Here is a 22519-nt window from a genome sequence, read left to right on the forward strand (position 1 = left end):
CCAAGGTTGTTTGTTTTGTTTAGAAGAAGGGGTGGGGGGGGGGGCAGCACGGTGGCCTAGTGGTTAGCACAACCGCCTCACGGCGCTGAGGTCCCAGGTTCGATCCCGGCTCTGGGTCACTGTCCGTGTGGAGTTTGCACATTCTCCCTGTGTCTGCGTGGGTTTCGCCCCCACAACCCAAAAATGTGCAGAGTAGGTGGATTGGCCAAGCTAAATTGCCCCTTAATGAAAAAAAAAGAAGAGGGGGTGGGGAGGGGAAACACTGAGGAAGTGTTTCGACTTCAACTGTCACTTGACAACAGCTCCTCCACAGTCCACCATCAAATTACGCTGACCGCACTGCACGTATGCAAATCTCCCCTGAAAAGCCAATCAGTAGCTCCGCTCTCCTGCCCTTTGCTGGATGCTTGCCTCCATCTTTGTTGCTTTTCCTTTCCCCTTGCTTCTACTTGCATGTATTGTTAAATGCAGTAGTATCCGAGGGCGGTGAGGGGGAAAATTTTGGTGGGGGATACTTTGCTAATACCTCCTTCAGATGGTTCTTCTTCAGGTATGCTTTGGTGGTCATCTTACGGGTGGGCCTAGTTGCTGTCGCAGTTATATATTTGTTGGCCAATATAATTGGTTTAAATGGCTGACTCCGGTTGAGGTGTTGGGCGTCCCTTATTTCATCTGATCACCTTATAGGCCAGGAGTTTACTGGTCAGGTCAAATGTGCAAATATTTGCTCATCTAAACAGGTTGCAGAAGTGATGGGTCGGACAAATCTTTTTTGCCGCTACGGGTGGCTGGTTAGCAAGTGGCTGTGATATTGCACCATGTCCCGATCTTTGTGGATATGGGTCGAGATTCAGTTGTTTCCCAGCATCTGTGATTGAGGCACAACGCTATCTGTGGACAAGAAATTTCTTGAACACATGCCCAACTCTGTTGCAGACTATATCAGAATTAGTAAAAGTGATTCAATCTCACTATTTTCACTGACGAAGATCTTAAGGCGGTAAAGGGGTGGGGGGTTCCCTGCAACATGTACTTAATGAAGAGTGCGAAGGCAGAGCAGCGTAGATTGGTGTTATCCATTATTGAAGTGGTCCACCAGTACTCAATTAACAAATTCCAGAGCTGTTGGCAAGTCAGAAACTGTTAAAACACCAATTAAATTATTGCCAAATAATAGAGCGGCGGGCCAGCTGCAACGCTCGAGGGCCATGTTTCATTAACATTGGTGTAAGATCAGTTGCTTCTGAGGTCGCAAGCTGAAGTGAGGGAAGGATATCTGGAAGATTATGCGCCATGATTCCGTCTTTCCTCAAGTTAGTTTGGTGTTTTAATCATTCTTCCCGGGTCTCTATATAACAGAGCCACAGGCTGAGAGATCAGTTTTGGTGACATTTTGAACAGCTTGATGGGGAGGGGGACAAGAGTCAGAAACCCCGTTGCGTCCATGGTTCGCAGACAGTCAGGCAGGCATCGATCAGGGTCACCAATTGACGGTTGATATACTTTGTCTGCTAAAAAAAAAGCCACAGCATAATATTAAAAAGGTGCAACACAGGAACAGATCCTACGGCCCTCCAGTCCTGCGTCGACCATGATGCATGTCTAACCTAAATCCGCATCCCTCTATTCCCATCCTTTTCATGTATAGGTAAAACGCCTCTTAAACGTAAGTATCGTACCTGCTTCCACCATCTACTCTGGAAGCTAGTTCCAGGCTCCGACTACCCTCTGAGTAAAAACGCTCGCTCGCACATCTCCTCTAAATTTGCCTTTCGCACCGAAAACAGATGTCCTCCAGTAACTTACGCTGCGACCCTTGGACAAAGATTCTGACTATCCGCTCTGCTCATGGCCTTCATAAATGTTAAAGCTTCACGCAGGTCACCCCTCAGCTTCCGTCTTTCCAGTGAGACCAACTCGAGTTTATACAGTGTCCCCTCAAAGCGAATGCCTTCCATTCCAGTGAAAGAGAGCTAAACCTCTTCTGTAAACTCTCCAAAACGTCCACATTCCTCTGGTGGCTTGGCGATCGGCATTGAACACTATATTGCGAGGTGTAGCGTATGTAATGGTTTATTCAATTGAAGTGTAACTTACTAATTATTATATTCAATACAGCGGCCGGTGAAGGCAAACATGCCGTTTGTCATCTTGACTAACGTCTCCGCCTGTTTTTGCCATTTTCAGTGACCTGTGGAGTTGTACACCATGATTCCTCTGCTTGCTAAAACTCTTAAGGGTTCTGTCATTTATGTATATTTCTCATCTGCATTAGACCTTCTAAAGTGCATTACCTCACATTTGTCGACATTGAACTCCATCTGCCATCTCTCCATTCAAACCTCGAACCGCTCAACATCCTGTCTCTGGCAGAGCTCATCTCTACCCACAATTCCACCTTACTTTTGAGTCATCAACAAATTTATTAATCAAACCAGTTAAATTTTCCTCCAAAACATTTAGCAATTTGCGAAACAGCACATGTTGCTGCCCTCAATGCAGAAAAAAATACACTTTTACTGCTACCGACTTTCTTCACTGACCGAGGGAACTCTGTACCCATTTTGGCAGCTCACCTCTAATCCCGTGTGTCTTCACCTTCTGTACTATTTTTCCGTTAGCGATCTTTCCAATTGCTTTCAGATTTCAAATATCGGCGCAAGCCTTTTACCTTATTTCCCTTGGCGCCATACTCTTCGCTATCTTAGACTGGTCTGGTGGGGAGATTATTTGTGCCATGTGTGGCCACACCCTGTCAGTGTTGTCAGCTCGATTGGGTGAAACAAGGACAACGCAGCAACGCGGCATGTGGAGGTTCTCGTTTCCGATCATGAGTTATGGAGTGAGGCTGTTCACAGAGTCAACTCCACGCCCACGTGTGCTACTCAGTCTGATGCAATTCAACGTGCTTCACAGGCCGCAACTGACGAAGACATGGATGATACGATTTATGTCTGGTTTCAAGAATAGTGTGAGCATTGTTCAGCTAACGACGCTATTATGTCTTGGTCTTGCCTCTTGTAGGTATACTTTCGGGCTACTTTTAAGATCACCATTAAATAGGTACTCGATGTTGGTTTGGATCCATATCCAGCGCTCGCCATTTTTAAGGTGTCAGACTCGCTTTTTTTTCAGACAGGTGTGAAGACAGATATTTCCTTCTTCACTTATTTTAGATCCCGGAGATTTGTTCTCGTTGGGGGCTGCGTCAAACTCCGCCTAGTGCCCATCTTGGTTGGGTGACCTGGTGTCTTTCTGACATTTGAAGAATGTTAAGGGCACCATTGGGGAGTAGATAGAAGGCTTCTCCTTAAGATGTCAGCCATTAATTTCCTTTTTAGGAACTATTCGCTATCAGCAGTTAAGGGGCTCAGTTATGGTTTTTGGGAGCAACATCAATATAAATTTCCCATTGTGCTCCCGTTCTTTGATTGCGTAACGTTATTTAATTATTTTGCATCATTGTGTTTGTTTTGAAAACTTTCCATAAACATATTTTTAAAACGATTGATCCACAAAAAGTAGAACAATCTTAATTTTAGTTCAGCCGGACTCCGACCGATTTGCAGATTTCGTCACAAATCCTGTTCACTTCACTTCTTCTGCCAACGTTTCTCTGTGTAGTTATGTAGCTGTATAATTTAACTTTATTCCTCTTGAAACAGTATAACAGTGGTTTGTTTGCATGCAAAAGTACACTGATTGTGTGAAGAATTAACGAATATGAACTTTCCATGGGAACAAAGACGAAAGCTGAACAATATGTGCATGTACCTGTTTCCTCCAGATTTCCTTTCCAGTGTTGGCACTCTAGGGATAAAAATCAAAATTGTGCATTTCATGTTTTCACATCGATTGACAAAGATGGTTGGTCCATTGCGGAATGTGGCACACAGCTTGTCAAAAAGTATATCGAATCACACCCAATGTTTCAAACAGTAAGTTATTCAATCGGTGGATATTGAAATACAGGAATAAAATGCATATGTTCTTTGTTATATGAGTCGGCCAGACAATTCTCTGTACAAGTCTCTGTGGCAAATTGTTGAAGAAACAATTTTTAATGCCGCATTGATGAACTTAAACAAAATGCGGTATGTCCTGTTTTTAGCGAATAAAATATTAAACATTTATTCCGATATGTATCCAGGTGTAACTAATTGTGTACTTGTAACTGCCACCTAATATTGCCTTACATTCCATTTAGTTCAATGACAATTAGAATGTTGAACACATGCAGCCGTATCCAGCGATAGTTATAAAATATATGGCATAGAACATTGTACAGTACAGCACAGTACATGCCCTTCGGCCTACGATGTTATGCCGACCAGTTATCGTAATCTAACAACACCAAATCTACAAAACTTCAATTTCCTGCTATCCATGTTCCTGTCCAAGAGACAATTGAATGTCTCTAATGACTCTGACTCCAGCACTCGAGCTAGCAGAGCATTCCGCCACCCACCACTCTCCATGTAAAGAACGCACTCTGACATCGCCCCCAAAACCTTCCTCCAATCACCTTAACATTCAGTCCACTCGTGGCAGCACTTTCCGCCTTGGGGAAAGTCTCTGGCAATCCACTCTGCCCATGCCTCTCATCACCTTGTATACCTCTATCAAGTCACATATCTTCATTCTTTGCTCCAGTGAGAAAAGCAATAGGTCACTCAACGGTTTCTCTTAAGTCATAGCCTCCAGTCCAGGAAATATCCTGATAAATCTCCACTGCACCATCTCCAAAGCATCCAAATCCTTCCGATAATGAGGCGACCAGAACAGGTCACAATATTCCAAGTGTGGTCTTCCCAGGGTTTTAGAAAGCTGCAGCAAAACCTCGCCACTCTTAAACTCAATCCCCTTGTTAGTGAAGTGGACATGCTGGCGTTAATGATACGCTCTGTTAATGAAAGCCAATACTCCAACTTAATGAACTATACAACCTGGGTGGCTACTTTGAGGGATCTATGTGCGTGGGACCCCATATTCGTCTGTTATCGGCCGTTCGCCATCATCGTCATCTAAATGTGCAATTGTAATTCTCTGTTTAATTCTCCCTCCTATATAATTCAACTTTTGTGGCATTTGTTCAGCGTAAATTGACTATATCGTGGGCACATGAGTTGTGCTCAATTTTAGCGAAATAAATGTGCCCCAAAATACAGAAATAATAGTAAATTCCCATTGAGAGCCTCGACGGAGAGAGATTGAATCGATGATGAGCAAATGATATATGACAGCCGCGTTGATCGATTAATTATCAAAACATGTGGAATATTTCATGGTATTAAATGAGGTAATTTATGTAATTTTATATTCTGAATAGGCGTCAACCACAGGAAGGAGATAGTTCGACACATCACTTGTTGGCACGGATCTGAGGACATCAAGTGGTTCCGCCAATAATGAACAGAATACTCCCAAAGAATGGCCGTGTTGGCAAAAAGGTGAAGTTAGATATTTTGCTAACATAAGAACATAAGAACATAAGAACTAGGAGCAGGAGTAGGCCATCTGGCCCATCGAGCCTGCTCCGCCATTCAATTAGATCATGGCTGATCTTTTGTGGACTCAGCTCCACTTTCCGGCCCGAACACCATAACCCTTAATCCCTTTATTCTTCAAAAAACTATCTATCTTTACCTTAAAAACATGTAATGAAGGAGCCTCAACTGCTTCACTGGGCAAGGAATTCAATAGATTCACAACCCTTTGGGTGAAGACGTTCCTCCTAAACTCAGTCCTAAATCTACTTCCCCTTATTTTGAGGCTATGCCCCCTAGTTCTGCTGTCAATTTGTAGCAAAGTAAATTGGTTAGACATGTGCTTTCGGCATGCACGGTAGGGGAAAAGCGATTGATATATTTGTCAAATCTTACGCAGGCTACAGAGTATGACAGGGAAATAACTTGCTGCTTGTTACATGATTGCAAAAAAATACGTTTTTATGGCGCATCTTATTAATGTGTTTATGAAAATATTCGTGCGGAATTATATTTTCCTCCGATCATCTAATTCCGGCTGAAAAGCTAAACCGTCGTGTTTTTGCCAGTAAAATAAACAGAGTGAGTTGTGGGCGAAGGTCTGGGAATAATTATCCAATGCCAGTCGGCACCTGTCGTGAAGGCCTCCCCTTCCAGTTCACTAAATAGGACTACGTGCCCTCTAGATGATCGCAATGACCAACGTCATCTGCCACTGTGTTTTCACAATCTTGAAAGACCGGAAGCCACTTTTGGCATATTTCCCATAACGTATGACATGGAAACTTAACGCCATATGCTTAGCCCCACATTGGATATACCATGAATACATTCTTGTAAAATAAAACTGAGTATGTGAAATAGCAGATGCGGGATTATCAGTAGAATTCTGATGGACTAACACCCCTGATTTCATAAAATCTCAGGTATTTTGCAACTGACTGAATGAAATACAGGATGTGTCTAATGTAACGTGCAGTTATTTCGGATAAATACGCTTCGACATACATTATTTGCCAGTAGACGAGGAAGCACTCAAATGCAGTTATTCTCGCGGCAATTTGCCAAACATTTCTGGAAAGAACATTGCTTTTCGATCGGTATAAATTTTCATTTTTACTTACCGGTCTCCTTCACATTTATTTTTTCATCTAATGGACACATAAGATCAAGATATTCAGTATAAGTTCATAAAGCTTACTCACAAACACCCTTTGGAGTGTTCCAGGGCTTGAGATATAACTTTGATTCACAGGGTTACGGGGATAATGAAGAGGAGTCGGATTACACAGAGAATTATTTAAGAGGTTGATGGAGACCCTATATGCATATGGACCTCCGTCAAACCTGCAGTGATCCTACGTTCAATATGTGGTGGGTAGCTAGTATTTGTTGAAACGATTATAAATAATATACTGCTATTCTTTAATAGGCTTTGGGAATCGCTACATCGGCCAGCACGTATCACCCATTTACAGTTGCCCTTCAAAATATGGTGGTCAGTTGCCTTATTGAACCACTGAAGTCCATTGGGCGCAGGTACATACACAGTGCTGAAATTGTGCGAATTCCACGGTTTTGCCCCAGCACAGTGAAGGAACGACGTTATATTTCCAATTCAGTGTGATGCGTGGCTTGGAGGGTAATCTCGATGTCGTTGGATACACCGATATCTGCTGCTCTTGTACTGCTCATTCCTTTGGGAGGTGCTGTCACGGAACTGTGCTGATTCGTTCCTGTAGTACTTCTTGTAGATGTTAAGTACAGCTGCCTCTGTGTACCGGTCGTGGAAAGTTTGGATGTTTGTGGAACAGGCAGAAATCAAGCAGCGGGCTGCTTTTTCCTGGATGGTGTCAAGCGCAAGTGCACTCATCCGAAGAACTGGAATGTACTCCATTACACTCCTGACTTGTGCTTGCTGGATGGTGGTTAAGACTTTGAGGCGTATGAGGTGACACAAGCTATAGGATTCTTAGATTTGATCTGCCAAAGTAGCCATCATATTAATATATCTTATGCAGCTCTGGTCAACGGATTGTGCGTGATGCAGCGATGGTTATAGCATTGAAATAGCAGAAGTGCTGGACGGCCACAATCAAGGAGGAAACACGTATTAAATACAATCAAGGAATAAACACATTTGGAACCCTCGAATCAAAGTCAGCCTGCAAGAAAGAGAGGCTTCACCTAGATCATGGCTTTCACAATCTCAACACGTAATAAAGCATTTCAAAAAGTTAATGAATACTGTTTCAAGATCCGATATGCCGAGCCGACATCGATTTCTTTTTGCTCAAAAATCGTCAGAAAACAACAATGAAATGCCTTGCCATTCACCCTTTCTTCCGATATGTTATCTGAAGGAAAATACGTTTTTCAGGGCACAAAGACGATTTCCCTTTTACGAGATAGCGCTGAGAATTTGTTTATATGCATTTCAAAGGAGAGACAGTGACTGTCACAAACCACAATGTAATGCACCGAAAGTTCTTTACTCGGCCATGTTGGTCTTGGTTACATGCACAAGGCGGCCAACATGCTTGGAAACGACGAACGACTTTCTTGATGACGAAATTGCAGCATACTACCTTAAAGAAATATTTTGCCATCCGGATTGCAAGGTACACATAACGCCATCCATTTATAATATCCGTACCGGAAGTTTAAATATTTATGCATGCAGCTGATAATGTCGAACTTTTAAAACTCAATGCAATTGCATTCATGAAAGGAAAGGGAAATTCGATGCTTCGTGCATCCATTGCACTCTAAATGGTAGCCACTTTAATAACCATGAACATTACAATCAAGAGAATAATATTGCAGTTAACATAATTTAAATCCGACTTCCTAAACCCACCGAGTTCCTTGATGTTCATCTTCAATTTCTCCATAGCTGAAAATTAAGACCGTAGAAGGTTTGAACTGTCTTCTACATTAGTGAAGTATTAGGTTGTAAATATGGGCGAAGATAACAACGGTTCAGATGTATGACTGGAGACTGAACATCCGATCATGCAAACCTTCAGCCGGTCAGTCGCAAAATTAGAACAAATGATTATTAGTCACAGAAGACAAGTGTTACTTGATCGAGCTCTGCTAATAACATGTCAATTACTTAACTACTTATTGATTAATGGTATTATGTTGCAGAAAATTATCTGTTGTCCACCAGGAGACACGTAATATCAACAAAATCGCTGGTTAATATTCAAGTATGTTGATTTTAATGTTTTGGATATCAGTTTAAATGTCGCATATTTATTGCTCGGTTTCAGCCAGACATATTTGCCATCTGATGTTGCATGATGTGACTGAGAATTGTTTTGTTTTGTTCCCAAAAACAAAAAGAAATTATATTTGCAACAGCATCCTGAACGTTGAACATGCTCAAAAACGTTTTTCATGTCCCCAGGAAATTTTAAACCGCGTATCTTATTGTGTAGTCCCGTGTAATATTCTGATCAGACTTCTGGAAAGAGCCATGGGACGGTTTTCAACGTTATCGAGGCGAGATAGAGGCAGTAAATTCAAGAAACAGATTCGCCTGAATGACAACAACGCTGATGTCAAATGCCTCGTTAATAATTCGGGTACCTTCAGACCTTGCATCGATCTCATTACTGAGCCCATTTGTGTCCACATCAGTGACATTACCCGTCTTCGTCCGTCTTAAGCACACGGATTTAACACACCGAGCTCCAGGCCTGTCTGTTCCACGGGACTAGAGGACATATGCCATCCTCCATCCGATATGAATTTCAACTCGGCAAATAATGTCATTGTAATTTTCACAGACTCAAAGCGTTGTTGCATTACATAAGGCAGTCAAACGGCCTGTTGCCTCTGTGTTGGTTTTCGAAATGATTAATTCATCATGTGCTCCACCCCTGCCTTCGCGTCAAGACAGGGTACAATCAATATTTGCATTTCCAAACAAAATAAATCCTACGTACCTCAGCTGACCACTCATCTGCCATACTCAATGATATTTCATTTCATGTTCTAACAGCCAAAATGGCTTCCCTCAATTTTTCGTCTATTATTCTGACAGTTAATCCATGTCCGTATTCTATTGTCCATGCTTCTTCCATCAGTTTCGCGAGTGTTTCCCACTTAACCTCGACGTATAAATGGTGTCGTTGAATAAGTCCATCGACACCACAGTCAAACGTCAATCTTAAAAGAAAACCGCTCCTACACTCCCAACTCTATCCGCACAACTAACGTCCATCACCAATGGATCCGTTGCTGAGTATTGTTTTCTGAATTCGCTCGCGTGTTTTCTGACACTTTCAAAGTCAGCCGCCGGAAAGTGCAGCCAATCGGCCAGTTCAAGTCTAGCCAATATTCTTTCGGACATTTTTATTGTTCATTTTTTGGCTTGGATGTTGTCATTTCTATTAACAGACGTCTCTGCAGTTCATGTCACTTGCAGTTACCTTGACTATATACACACACAAGTTAAGATACTGCTGAATTATCTTTAAATGTCTGCCCCGTTATTGAGAAAGGGTCACAAAGCACACCACCGACCTGAGCTGGAGGTCATGGCTAAAAAGAAAACAAATACAACGTAGACGCAACATTAGCTTTGTGACAGTAAACCTAGAGCAGTCTAGAACGTTTTTTTCTCACTGTAGCTGAATAAAATTATCTCATTTTATTCCGGGGTAAGTGTTCGGATCATTTCTCTTTCTAATGTAGAAGGAAAATAGAGAAAAAGAGCCGTTTCCTTCAAGATAATCGCCCTCGTGATCTCCGTAACCCAGTTAACCCCATACTCCTTTCCATTCAACAAACAGCGAAACTAGATTGAGCGCTCATCTGTTCGGCGTAAATCCGAAATAATGTACCCACTGCGCGGACTTGCTTTCTGCCACACGCACAATTTCCTGACCACGTGCCGCGGCACACTGATTATAACCTGGTAAAATGGTGAGTTTACAGATTTGAACCGTCAATCCCGTCGATTCGACAATCGATGTTGGCAGATTACACGATTTTTCATATTAATTCGGCAAACAAACATCTGATGAGTCAATTACATCCAATATCGAGACTACACCTCTGAAAGTCCAGAATAATCTGATTCTAGGGCCACCTTGACTGGGCTTGATCAGTGCCCCGAGTCGACCGACAACGAACCATTTTACAATCCACCTGATTGATCTAATTAACCATTCACACGGCATGACTATCACCAGCTAGGCAAATGATTTCCTGCCCAGCTGACAAATGCACCACCTCCCCAACCTGACTCAAATTATTAATTACGGACAAGACAACCTGAAGGGCCCAAATGGAGTTCAGTACACGAAGGCAATTATTTATCGTGCATAGCAACACTCATATCAAATGTACTATGCGAAACCCACGACATTTGCTGACTAACACCCATTGCAACTACGCCGTGATCCACGTACAACACCAGTCATTTCTCTATACTATGTACAGGCAGCCATAAACCGACCACTTATCTATGTTTGACATAAACGACATCTCACCAACAAGAACGGACTACCCCATGTCGAGGTACACATAGCACTGGGCACTGGACTATGCCTGCACGCACCTCACTAACCTAGGCAATGAAGCAACCTACCCAAGGAAGCGAATGTGTCTTCTGAATCATGTCCACAGCGAACAATGCCATCCAAAAACATGGCCAAATTCTCCATCAGGCATAGACACATTTCACGCAGACAATACCCAAAATTCGATTACCATAATTCGCCACTCTTAATATGCTCACAAACTTTGCACATCTAAATTGAGGAACAACTACGCACTCCCCGACACACTTCACGCAAATACAAACCGAGCAACGTACAGGCTAAATAAGGATTACACGCAGACAAAAACCTCACCATCGCACTAACTCACTGACACCATCATGTGCGCAACTTCCAACCTGCATGATTACCAAAGTAGGCAGTCACCTAACTTCTTCCTCAGAAACAGAAGACACCGCAACAACTCAACTATTCATTGAGACAAGTTAGAATCCTGCACATCTAACGGCACGTGTATTACCATCGCCCCTTGAGACGTACATCATCTCACCTTCACTTCCATCGCACTCACTTACCCACCTATCCAACTACTTATTCAACAACTCATGCGCCTCACTCACCAAATAAACATTACCCGCTGCTAACAGCGCATAAGTACCACACGACCAAATAGCAACTACACACTTCACCCAAATATATATTCCTCGTATATATTCCAATTTACCACCACACCAGCAGTACCCATGGATTGCTGTCGTCATCGAAATAGTTCCAACAAACACGGATGCTGACCTTACACACATTCAGCAACTGAGGGAGCTGGGATCTAATTCGCTAGATTAACCCACGACGAATTCAACTAAATATGCGTTGAAGCAACCTACCCTCACGTTCCATTGTCATTTATCTATCTCCCAGACCAACAACCCATGAACCAGGCCACCTATGAAGCCGTTCCCATCTATCTACCTGCTAGCGACGCATACAGTCTCTTCAGCAGTTACTCAACTATATATTTCATATACTATCTTCCGACGCAATTCATCGAGTTGCACATCGAGATACTCCATCCAATTATCCCACTAATGCCACCTACCACAAAGCCAGCTACTCACCCGTAAGGCTATGATTTCCGTCAGCGAGTTAGATAAGGCAGGCGACGGCATTTTATCTAAAATTACTTTTGTCACAAATATAAATACTGAAGCATGTTTGTGACGTCGGAATCAGGAGTTTGCAGACGGATATGGGTAGGTTGAATTAATGCACAACAATCTGACAGAAGAACTATAATGGGACTTATCACATGGGCAGGAGGAACAAGAAAGCAGAATATAATTTAATCAATAATGAATATGGGAATCCGAAGATAAAGTTGATTGTCTGGTGCATAGGCTCAAAAACAATAGCTTTACAGTACAACCTGTAATCAGAAATGGACATGGCACGATATACTTTATTGTGAGATGAGCTGAACGGAAAAAAATGGCATCATCCTTCATTTATACAGAGCATTTGTTAGAGCACGTCCGATAACCTTTCGGTACGTTCATTAAATTATGCCTGTGAAAGTGTTGGAAGGTTTTCTTACGAGATATGTTTGATTAATTCGTGGGGTTAGCGGGCAATCTTCTTCGTATTGCATGGACATTTTGGGTTTCTTTCGAGTAGAGTTCCAAAGAGGGAGGCGTGACTTCACTGAAACATGTATACCTGAATGGTGCGGTGAAACGGCACGTTGGAGGGATGTTTCCCTTTTGGGTGAGTGCAGACTGGAAGAAAATTGTCTACTATTCGGCAGAACCCGTATAGTACAGGGACGATGGGGTTCTCTTATTTTCCCAGAGAGGATTTTGACTTAATATCTCTTCCTCGTAATGCGGTGGAAGTGGGGTCACTGGATAGTTTTGAGGAGATGGAGATACATTGTTATAACGCAGTGGAAGCAATTTTGCCGACGGAATTTGTAAATATGGAACTCAGAAAATACACAGATCATGTATGATCTTATAGAACAACGTATGAGAATTGAGGGATAGATAGTTACTGCTGCTGTTATTTCGTATAGTCGCAGGAATTAAGCTCCCACCTGAACCTTCTGCCAACGCACTTACCTAGAAGCTCATAATGCAAATCATACACTTAGTTGCCCAACGAGGTCACTATGTGTTCATCCACTTATGCGCTTAAACAACTTATCTGACTAATTCACCTGCTCAAACAAAGAGACAGACTTAAATACTGGCCCACGTTCCAGCTTACTAAGTAACCACTTCACCATGGTCCCCTCAATTCATTCATTCTCCAAATCACGCACCAGGAACCCAGTGATCAATCTCCCCACCGAGTCGCATATATTCCGACCCAGTCACCACAATTATAGAATATATAGAATATAGAACAGTACAGCACAGAACAGGCCCTTCGGCCCTCGATGTTGTGCTGAGCAATGATCACCCTACTCAAACACACGTATCGACCCTATACCCGTAACCCAACAACCCACCCCCCCTAACCTTACTTTTTAGGACACTACAGGAAATTTAGCATGGACAATCCACCTAACCCGCACATCTTTGGACTGTGGGAGGAAACCGGAGCATCCGGAGGAAACCCACACACACACGGGGAGGACGTGCAGACTCCACACAGACAGTGACCCAGCCGGCAATCGAACCTGGGACCCTGGAGCTGTGAAGCATGTATGCTAACCAGCATGCTACCGTGCTGCCCCATTACATCACCCATCTCGTTAAACCACCCAAACAGTGATAATTCTTCACAAAATAATAACCCATATTCTAATTCACATGCATCTGATTATTCTACCCAAACGCCACAACAGCAATCAATTACCCACATAAACGGCCTACTTACAAGCATACTCAACTCCCGACATACCAGTAACAGGGAGGCCTATCCTCAAACTAAATTCCTAACTTCAATATACCTGGCAACTGACTGAAAATGCGCATATCTATAGCTTGTGCAATCACTGAATTAACAAGCTTAGCCACCTCAGGACTGCTCACTGCTTATTCCGTTGCACAGATGTGATCCTCCTCTGTCGTGCCCGCACCTAATATTCCATCCATGCATAACTGCCTAATCATCTACCTCATGCACATCAAGACTATCTATACTTGTGCGTACGTGGAAACTCATTTACTATTCAGAACAGGCACCTACTGAGATCTTTATTCAGAATGTAACACCTTTTAGACGAAATAGGTACTATAATTAGAGCACAATAAAACATAATAAATGCAGTAATGGTATTTGTTTCGACAAGGATTAGTGCCGATGATCAAAAGCTCAAATACAGATGTCTAGTTGAGTAAAATAACGTTTATATGTTTAAGGAAGGCAGAAACATCGCACGAATAGTGGTAAGAACCTGGCTGCTATTAAATGGGAGGGCGTCACAAGACCCACAACATGAACCTGTGGTACAGGTTCAGTGTCGCATGTCTTTCCCCCGTCCAATCGGTGGAAAGGTGTACAGCCTTTTGACCAACAGTGCAGTTGTTTTGTGAACAGGTAATGAGGAATATTTATTACCTTAAAACCCAACATACTTTAAAATTGAAACAAAGCACACAAGTCAAACCGTATTGTAACATTGTGACGCTTACGTATACGTATTACGATAAATGCATAATTTTACAGAAAGCTACGACTAAGCATCCAAATGCCTATGCTGTTCTTGAAATATTCGACAGCACTTTCGCCAAACCGCATCCAACGTACTCGTAGCGTTCTCAGATTAATACAATGAGAACCTACCACAACCATGTTAAGGTGGCCTCTCTCTTTCTATCTCACCCTCTCCCACTCACTCTCACTGTCTCTCTCGTTAAAGTTCTAAACTATACCGTTTGCTTTCCTATGATTCCATCCATCCTGTGCAGTTGGCCTTCTGAATGAACGTGCCCATTATCTTTTCTCTCTTCTGTTAAATTACCTCCTCTACATATCGATTGTTTACTCATGACATATGGAGAATAGCTGATTGCTACTGTTACTCCTATCATCTCACAATTTTAGCTTTATTTTAAAAACTGTAAACTTCGGCAATTCTGAAAGAAATGGCGTGGGCCACGATATCAAATAGTGAGACGAATGCTTCGTCAAGCTCAGAGAGTGGTCAAATATTTCTAATATTTTGGTATCGTGTAAAATATTTTGTGAAAACATCTCAGTAACATGGGTGTTGATTCTGCAGTAGTATTTTAAAAAGCAGAGTCTAAAGTATTCTTTTGCTCCCTTCATATAGTTGGCGGTTTTTGAGGTTATCGTCCGGTACAACTAATCACTGCACGTTTCCTTTTAATTGCAAAACACCAAGTAATTTAGAACGCAATAACCTATTATGACACAAAGAGTCCTCAAAACACTTGACTAATTATTGTTCAAGAAAATGAACAGTAACTGGCGCTTACCCTTTTGATGATTCGTGATTTTTACCACTAAACAAATAAATATTTTTTCAGATAAAATACAGCTTTTATTAACTGACAGGTATTCCATCCCTGAGAGTTTATTTTGGTCACTTACTATGCTACCCTCCAAACGATGCATTAATATTAACGTGTATGAGACAAAAACAATTACAGAATAATAAATCGTCTGTAAACACGTTATCATTGGATTGCGATTAGATTCGAAATTTTGATAAGACACCCCTTGATTCTATTTTCCTCCACCATTGTCTACATCTTGGCTGAGGGAAGTTACAGGAATTCCGGAGAAAGATAGAGGGAAATAACCTCGTATCCTCTCGTGAGCCGAATAACATCCCTCCTTGATGTCAGACACCATGAAATAAAAAGAAAGAGAAACAGGTAATTAACCTAATTGGTCAACAAAAACAGTAAACTTCGTATTCACGTGCAGTAATTAATCACACATGTTTTTTTCTTCTTTCCTGCATGTCCCACGAGTTATGTTTATTTCTAAAATGATTGCACTCTGATAAGACGGGCAATGAGGGATCGGCAATACATGCTCGTTTAATCAGTGACGTCCACACCCAGCAAATTAATACAATAAAACATACAATGAAAATATAAGTTGTGCATCTCATTCACCATTAGAAGGTAAGAACGTTCATTGGAGGGGATGGAGAGAAGAGGAACGTTGGACAATAATGCCTAATCATTTTCTAATTGAAAACTATGAACCATGGAGATAGGTTTGTCACGAATATAACCTCTAAATATATGAAGGGATGAGTTGAAAAATGGATGAGTAAATGTGGAACTGTGTATAACAGATCGGTTGAAACAAATCCGATACATGCACATGAACGGAGTTAGCATGAGAGTGAAATGACTTGTTGAGGTTGCTTATTGGATCAGAACATAACATATGTGAGGAGACTAGAAGATGGGATAACGGTCGATATTGCACAGTTGGACAGACTGCCCTGTTTTTTTGTTTTCCACCTTCTGTATTAATCATGTGAGACAATATATTAAGTAAATGATGGTAATTAATAAGACCATTTCTCTGTTCGTTGCCACTTACCACAATCTTCGAGATCACCTTCTAGCTTCTCTGTTTCTGTGGACGAAAGGCCGCACTGTAATGTCTGGAGACATTAACTTGATGGAGCGATTATTGTGTCGCACAAAATTCCATCAAAACCAATTCTACTGTATGTTTTGAAAAGAAAATCAATGTTGCAGGGGAAGTCGGTCAACGAATGTCGATATGACTGGTGATGAAAATCGCAATATGTGCCACGTGAAATTTTGACTAATTGATTTCTAGCAAATAGACAACATGGATGGAGACGTGTCCTTGAATTCGGAACTTGGAGTTGACAATTCCGCAATGCAGCTTTGATGAATAGGAACTGAGTAACTCCACACAGAAGTAAGCGACTTGCCCTGATACTTCAAACCTTTGCAATATGGATAGAACTGACGCTGACCCCCAAGCATGTTGATTTTTACAGCGATGTTAATGATGTTCGAATTCAAGGTCAATTTTTGAGCTTATGTCTTCAGAGAATCATAGAAGTTACAGTGCGGAAGGAGGGCATTTGGCACATCGAGTCTGCACCGGCCCTTGGAAGGAGCGTCCTACCCAAGTCCACACCTCCACCCCATCTCCATAACCCCATAACGCAGTAACCCCACCCAACACTAAGGGCAATTTTGGACACTAACAGAAATTTAGCATGGCCAATCCAACTAACCTGCACATCTAGGACTGTGGGAGGGAACTGGAGCACCCGGAGGAAACCTAGGCGCACAGGGGGAGAACGTGCAGACTCCACACAGACAGTGACCCAAGCCTGGAATCGAACCTGATACCCTGGAACTGTGAAGCAATTGTACTAACCACTATGCTGCCATGCTTCCCTGTGCTGTAGTTGGTGTATGCTTACTGTGCAACCAGAACGGGAGAGACAACAGGAACACAGCGTAGCGTCCAAATAAACATCTAGTTTCTTATGGTATACATAGAATCATGAAAAAACACTTCTCCTCTCCCCGACGTACTATCCTCCCAGACCTGCCCGCACTTCAGGGTGTTTAGACAGCGTACTGTTCACTTATTAAGTGGAAACCTCGCCCCAATTACGGCGGGATTTCATATTCAACTGTGGAAGGGAGTAATCGAATGTAGCACAGGTATTGAACCCAAGGGGGTCATAACACTTACCGTCTTTTTACTGTGGCACTGAGTGACTGAGAATTCTCCTATCCTTCTGCCTCCAGCGAGGAGTCATTCTTTGAATAAGTGCATGGTCCTGAAAAAAGTGCGATCGTCAGCTTACCCCCATCCTGACCACCGTTTTCTCGGAAATGAAAAACGCCTTTAACCAGAATATGTTTGGTCTCGTAGGCTGCTAAAATTACTTTTAACACGCAATCATGTAGCCAACAAGATTGGCGACCAAAAACCACACTCTTCTTCCTTTGTTTTAGGCAATTTTGCTCCAGTGCGATTGTCGGATTCTGGTTGAATACACGTATGCTCCAACTGATGGAGCAGTACTTCTTATGGTCGTTGTTTAATGACTTTTGTTGCATTGGGCAGAAATGAGGACCATGTAGGTCAGTTGGTGGTATCCGAGTGAGGGACAAAATCGTTAAACCAACACATATTAGAAGGATGAGATGGGAATGAATTGAAAAGTGCGCCTCTTTGTGTAGCGTGTCAGATCATAGTGGAGAGTAATTTTCAGTCATCTGTGAAGTACAGAGCAGGGTTCTGCATTGGCAAATACTCTATCTGTAAAGAAGGGACGATCAGGGGTACAAAATGTATACTGAATGCATATATAATATTAAGAATTGCTTGCTGAACAAGGTTATGGATATGTTTTCTAAAATAAATGCACACGTTTTGGAAAAGCAGGATCTCAAAGCAAATGAGTAAATAGCGAAAATATTAAACAGGTGGATTTTCAGTCAATATAATGTTTAGTAATGGATGTGGATGGACTGAGAACGCTTTTATTTGTTTCCACTATGCTATCTTCCTTCAGCATTGATTTGGAAATTACAAGTAATTACACAGCCCTCGGGTTCTTCTTAATATTGCATCTCCTCGGACTTGCTAGCTGATTCAGCAATTTCTATTTTTTACTGCATTGGGAGCTGTCTGATCATTTTCGAAATATAAATTTAGAGTACCAAATTCATTTATTCCAATTGAGGGGCAATTTAACATGGTCGATCCAGCTTTTCTGCACACTTGTGGATTTTGGGGCGAAATCTAAGCAAGCTCGGGGAGACTGTGCAAACTCCACACAAACAATGATTCAGAGTGCGTTTCGAACCTGAGACCTCGGCGCCGTGAGGCAGCAGTGCAAACCACGGCGCCACCGTGCTGCCTCGGGGGCTCATAGACAATACCAGTATCCCGATGCCATCCAATGTTTGGTCGCAACAATCCTTTGCTTTCGTATTTCTCTATTTTTGCTACTTCTTGATTATGGAAACAGTTTGATGATTTTTTTTGTCCACATTCTTAGTTCATTATTATTATTTTTAAAAAAAATTAGAGTACACAATTCATGTTTTCGAATAAAGGGGCAATTTAGCATGGTCAATCCACCTTGCCTACACATCTTTGGGTTGTGGGGGCTAAACCCATGCAAAAACGGGGAGAATGTGAAAACTCCACACGGATAGTGACCCAGAGCCGGGATCTAATCTGGAACCTCAGCGCCGTGAGGCTACAGGGCTATCCCACGGAGCCACCGTGCTGCCCTTGGGTCATTATTTTTGACGTTAAATATTGTGCGCACACATACCTTTCTCTTGTGCCTCCAACATTTTTTCTATAAACAGCAGAGAATACTGCAATAAATAAAATAATCTTTCAGTTTCGTAGAGGCTATTTGTAGAAAAACGCATTAAATGGGGAAAAGATGAACGTCCAAGAAGAAGAAACATAAAAGTCAGAATCTGACTTGCGCTGAAAAACAACACCAAAGTTGAGTTACATTAACTACAATATCAGAGAACATAAGGATACCTATACAACAGAAGGCGTGAAGATAAGTTCCAATGTGCTTTAATTGTCAATATAATATTGGTGCGCTTGGTTTATCCATCAATATAGAACATAAAACGATAGAGCACAGTACAGGCTCTTCGGCCCTCGATGTTGCACCGACATGGAAAAAACTAAAGGCCATCTAACCTACACCATGCCCTTATCATCCATATGCATATCCAATAAACTTTTAAATGCCCTCAATGTTGGCGAGTTCATTACTGTTGCAGGTAGGGCATTCCACGGCCTCAGCACTCTTTGCATAAAAAACCCACCTCTGACCTCTGTCCTATATCTATTACCCCTCAATTTATGGCTATGTACCCTCGTGTTAGCCACCTCCATCCGCGGGAGTAGGCTCTCGCTGTCCACCCTATCTAACCCTATGATCATTTTGTATGCCTCTATTAAGTCACCTCTTAACATTCTTCTCTCTAACGAAAACAACCTCAAGTCCATCAGCCTTTCCTCATAAGATTTTCCCTCCATACCAGGCAACATCTTGGTAAATCGCCTCTGCACCCGTTCCAAAGCTTCCACGTCCTTCCTATAATGAGGCGACCAGAACTGTACGCAATACTCCAAATGCGGCCGTACTAGAGTTCTGTACAACTGCAACATGACCTCATGGCTCCGGAACTCAATCCCTCTACCAATAAAGGCCATCACACCATAGGCCTTCTTCACAACCCTATCAACCTAGGTGGCAACTTTCAGGGATCTACGTACATGGACACCGAGACCCCTCTGCTCATCCACACGACCAAGAATTTTACCATGAGCCAAATATTCCTCATTCCTGTTATTCTTTCCAAAGTGAATCACCTCACACTTCTCCACAATAAACTCCATTTGCCACCTCTCAGCCCAGCTCTGCAGCTTATCTATGTCCCTCTGTAACCTGCAACATCCTTCCACACAGTCTACAACTCCACCGACTTTAGTGTCGTCTGCTAATTTACTCACCCATCCTTCTGTGCCCTCCTCTAGGTCATTTATAAAAATGATAAACAGCAACGGCCCTAGAACAGATCCTTGTGGTACGCCACTCGTAACTGAACTCCATTCTGAACATTTCCCATCAACCACCACTCTCTGTCTTCTTTCAAATAGCCAATTTCTGATCCACATCTCTAAATCACACTCAATCTCCAGCCTCCGTATTTTCTGTAATAGCCGACCGCGGGGAACCTTATCAAACGCTTTATTGAAATCCATATACACCACATCAACTGCTCTACCAGCTTCCACCTGTTCAGTCACCTTCTCAAAGAACTCGATAAGGCTTGTGAGGCATGACCTACCCTTCACAAAACCATGCTGACTATCCCTAATCATATTATTCCTATCTATATGATTATAAGTCGTATATTTTATAATCCTCTCCAAGACTTTACCCAGCACAGACGTTAGGCTCACTGGCCCACAGTTACAGGGGTTATCTATACTCCCCTTCTTGAGCAAAGGGACCGCATTTGCTATCCTCCCGTCCTCTGGCACTATTCCTGTAGCCAATGATGACCTAAAAATCAAAGCCAAAGGCTCAGCAATCTCTTACCTGGCTTCCCAGAGTATCCTAGGATAAATCCCATCAGGCCCCTGGGACTTATCTATTTCACCTTGTCCAGAATTGCCAACACTTCTTCCCTACGCACCCCAATGCCATCTATTCTAATAGCCTAGGTCTCAGCATTCTCCTCCACAATATTATCTTTTTAGTGAGTGAATACTGACGAAAAGTATTCATTAAGTATCTCGCTTATCTCCTCAGCCTCCACACATAACTTCCCACCACTGTCCTTGACTGGCCCTACTCTTACCCGAGTCATTCATTTATTCCTGACATACCAATAGAAAGCTTTTGGGTTTTCCTTGATCCTACCTGCCAATGACTTCTCATGTCCCCTCCTTGCTCGTCAAAGCTCTCTCTTTAGATCCTTTCTCGCTTCCCTGTAACTATCAAGGGCCCCAACTGAAACTTCACGTCTCATCTTCACATAGACCTCCTTTTTCCTCTTAACAAGAGATTCCACTTCTTTGGTAAACCACGGTTCCCTCGCTCTACCCTTTCCTCCCTGTCTGACTGGTACGTACTGATCAAGAACACGCAACAGCTGTTCCTTGAACAAGCTCCACATATCCAGTGTGCCCAACCCTTGCAGCCTACTTCTCCAAACTACACATCCTAAGTCATGTCTAATGGCATCATAAGTGCCCACCCCTGAGCTATAACTCTTGCCCTCCGGGTATACTTATCCCTTTCCATCACTAATGTAAAGGTCACCGAATTGTGGTGACCAAAGTGTTCACCTACCTCCAGATCTAACACCTGGCCTGGTTCATTACCCAAAACCAAATCCAATGTGGCCTCACCTCTTGTTGGCCTGTCAACATATTGTGTCAGAAAATCCTCCTGCACACATTGTACAAAGAACGACCCAACCAATGTACTCGAACTATATCTTTTCCAGTCAATATTTGGAAAGTTAAAGTCTCCCATAGCAACTACCCTGTTACTTTCGCTCTTTTCCAGAATCATCTTCGCCATCCTTTCCTCTACATCTCTAGAAATATTAGGTGGCCTATAGAAAACTCCCAGCAGTGTGACCTCTCCTTTCCTGTTTCTAACCTCAGTCCATACTACCTAGGAAGAAGAGTCCCCATCTTGCATCCTTTCTGCCACCGTAATACTGTCCTTGACTAGCAGCGCCACACCTCCCCCTCTTTTGCCCCCTTCTCTGACCTTACTAAAACACCTAAACCGCGGAACCTGCAACAACCATTCCTGTCCCTGCTCTATCCATGTCTCTGAAATGGCCACAACATCGAAGTCCCAGGTACCAACCATGCTGCCAGTTCCCCTACCTTATTTCGTATACTCCTGGCATTGAAATAGACACACTTCAAACCACCGACCTGAACACTGGCGCCCTCCTGCGAAGTCAAATATGTGCTCCTGACCTCTCTACTCTCAATCTCCCGTACCCAAATACTACA

This window comes from Scyliorhinus canicula, chromosome 12, assembly GCF_902713615.1.
Source record: "Scyliorhinus canicula chromosome 12, sScyCan1.1, whole genome shotgun sequence".
NCBI classification, from domain to species: domain Eukaryota; kingdom Metazoa; phylum Chordata; class Chondrichthyes; order Carcharhiniformes; family Scyliorhinidae; genus Scyliorhinus; species Scyliorhinus canicula.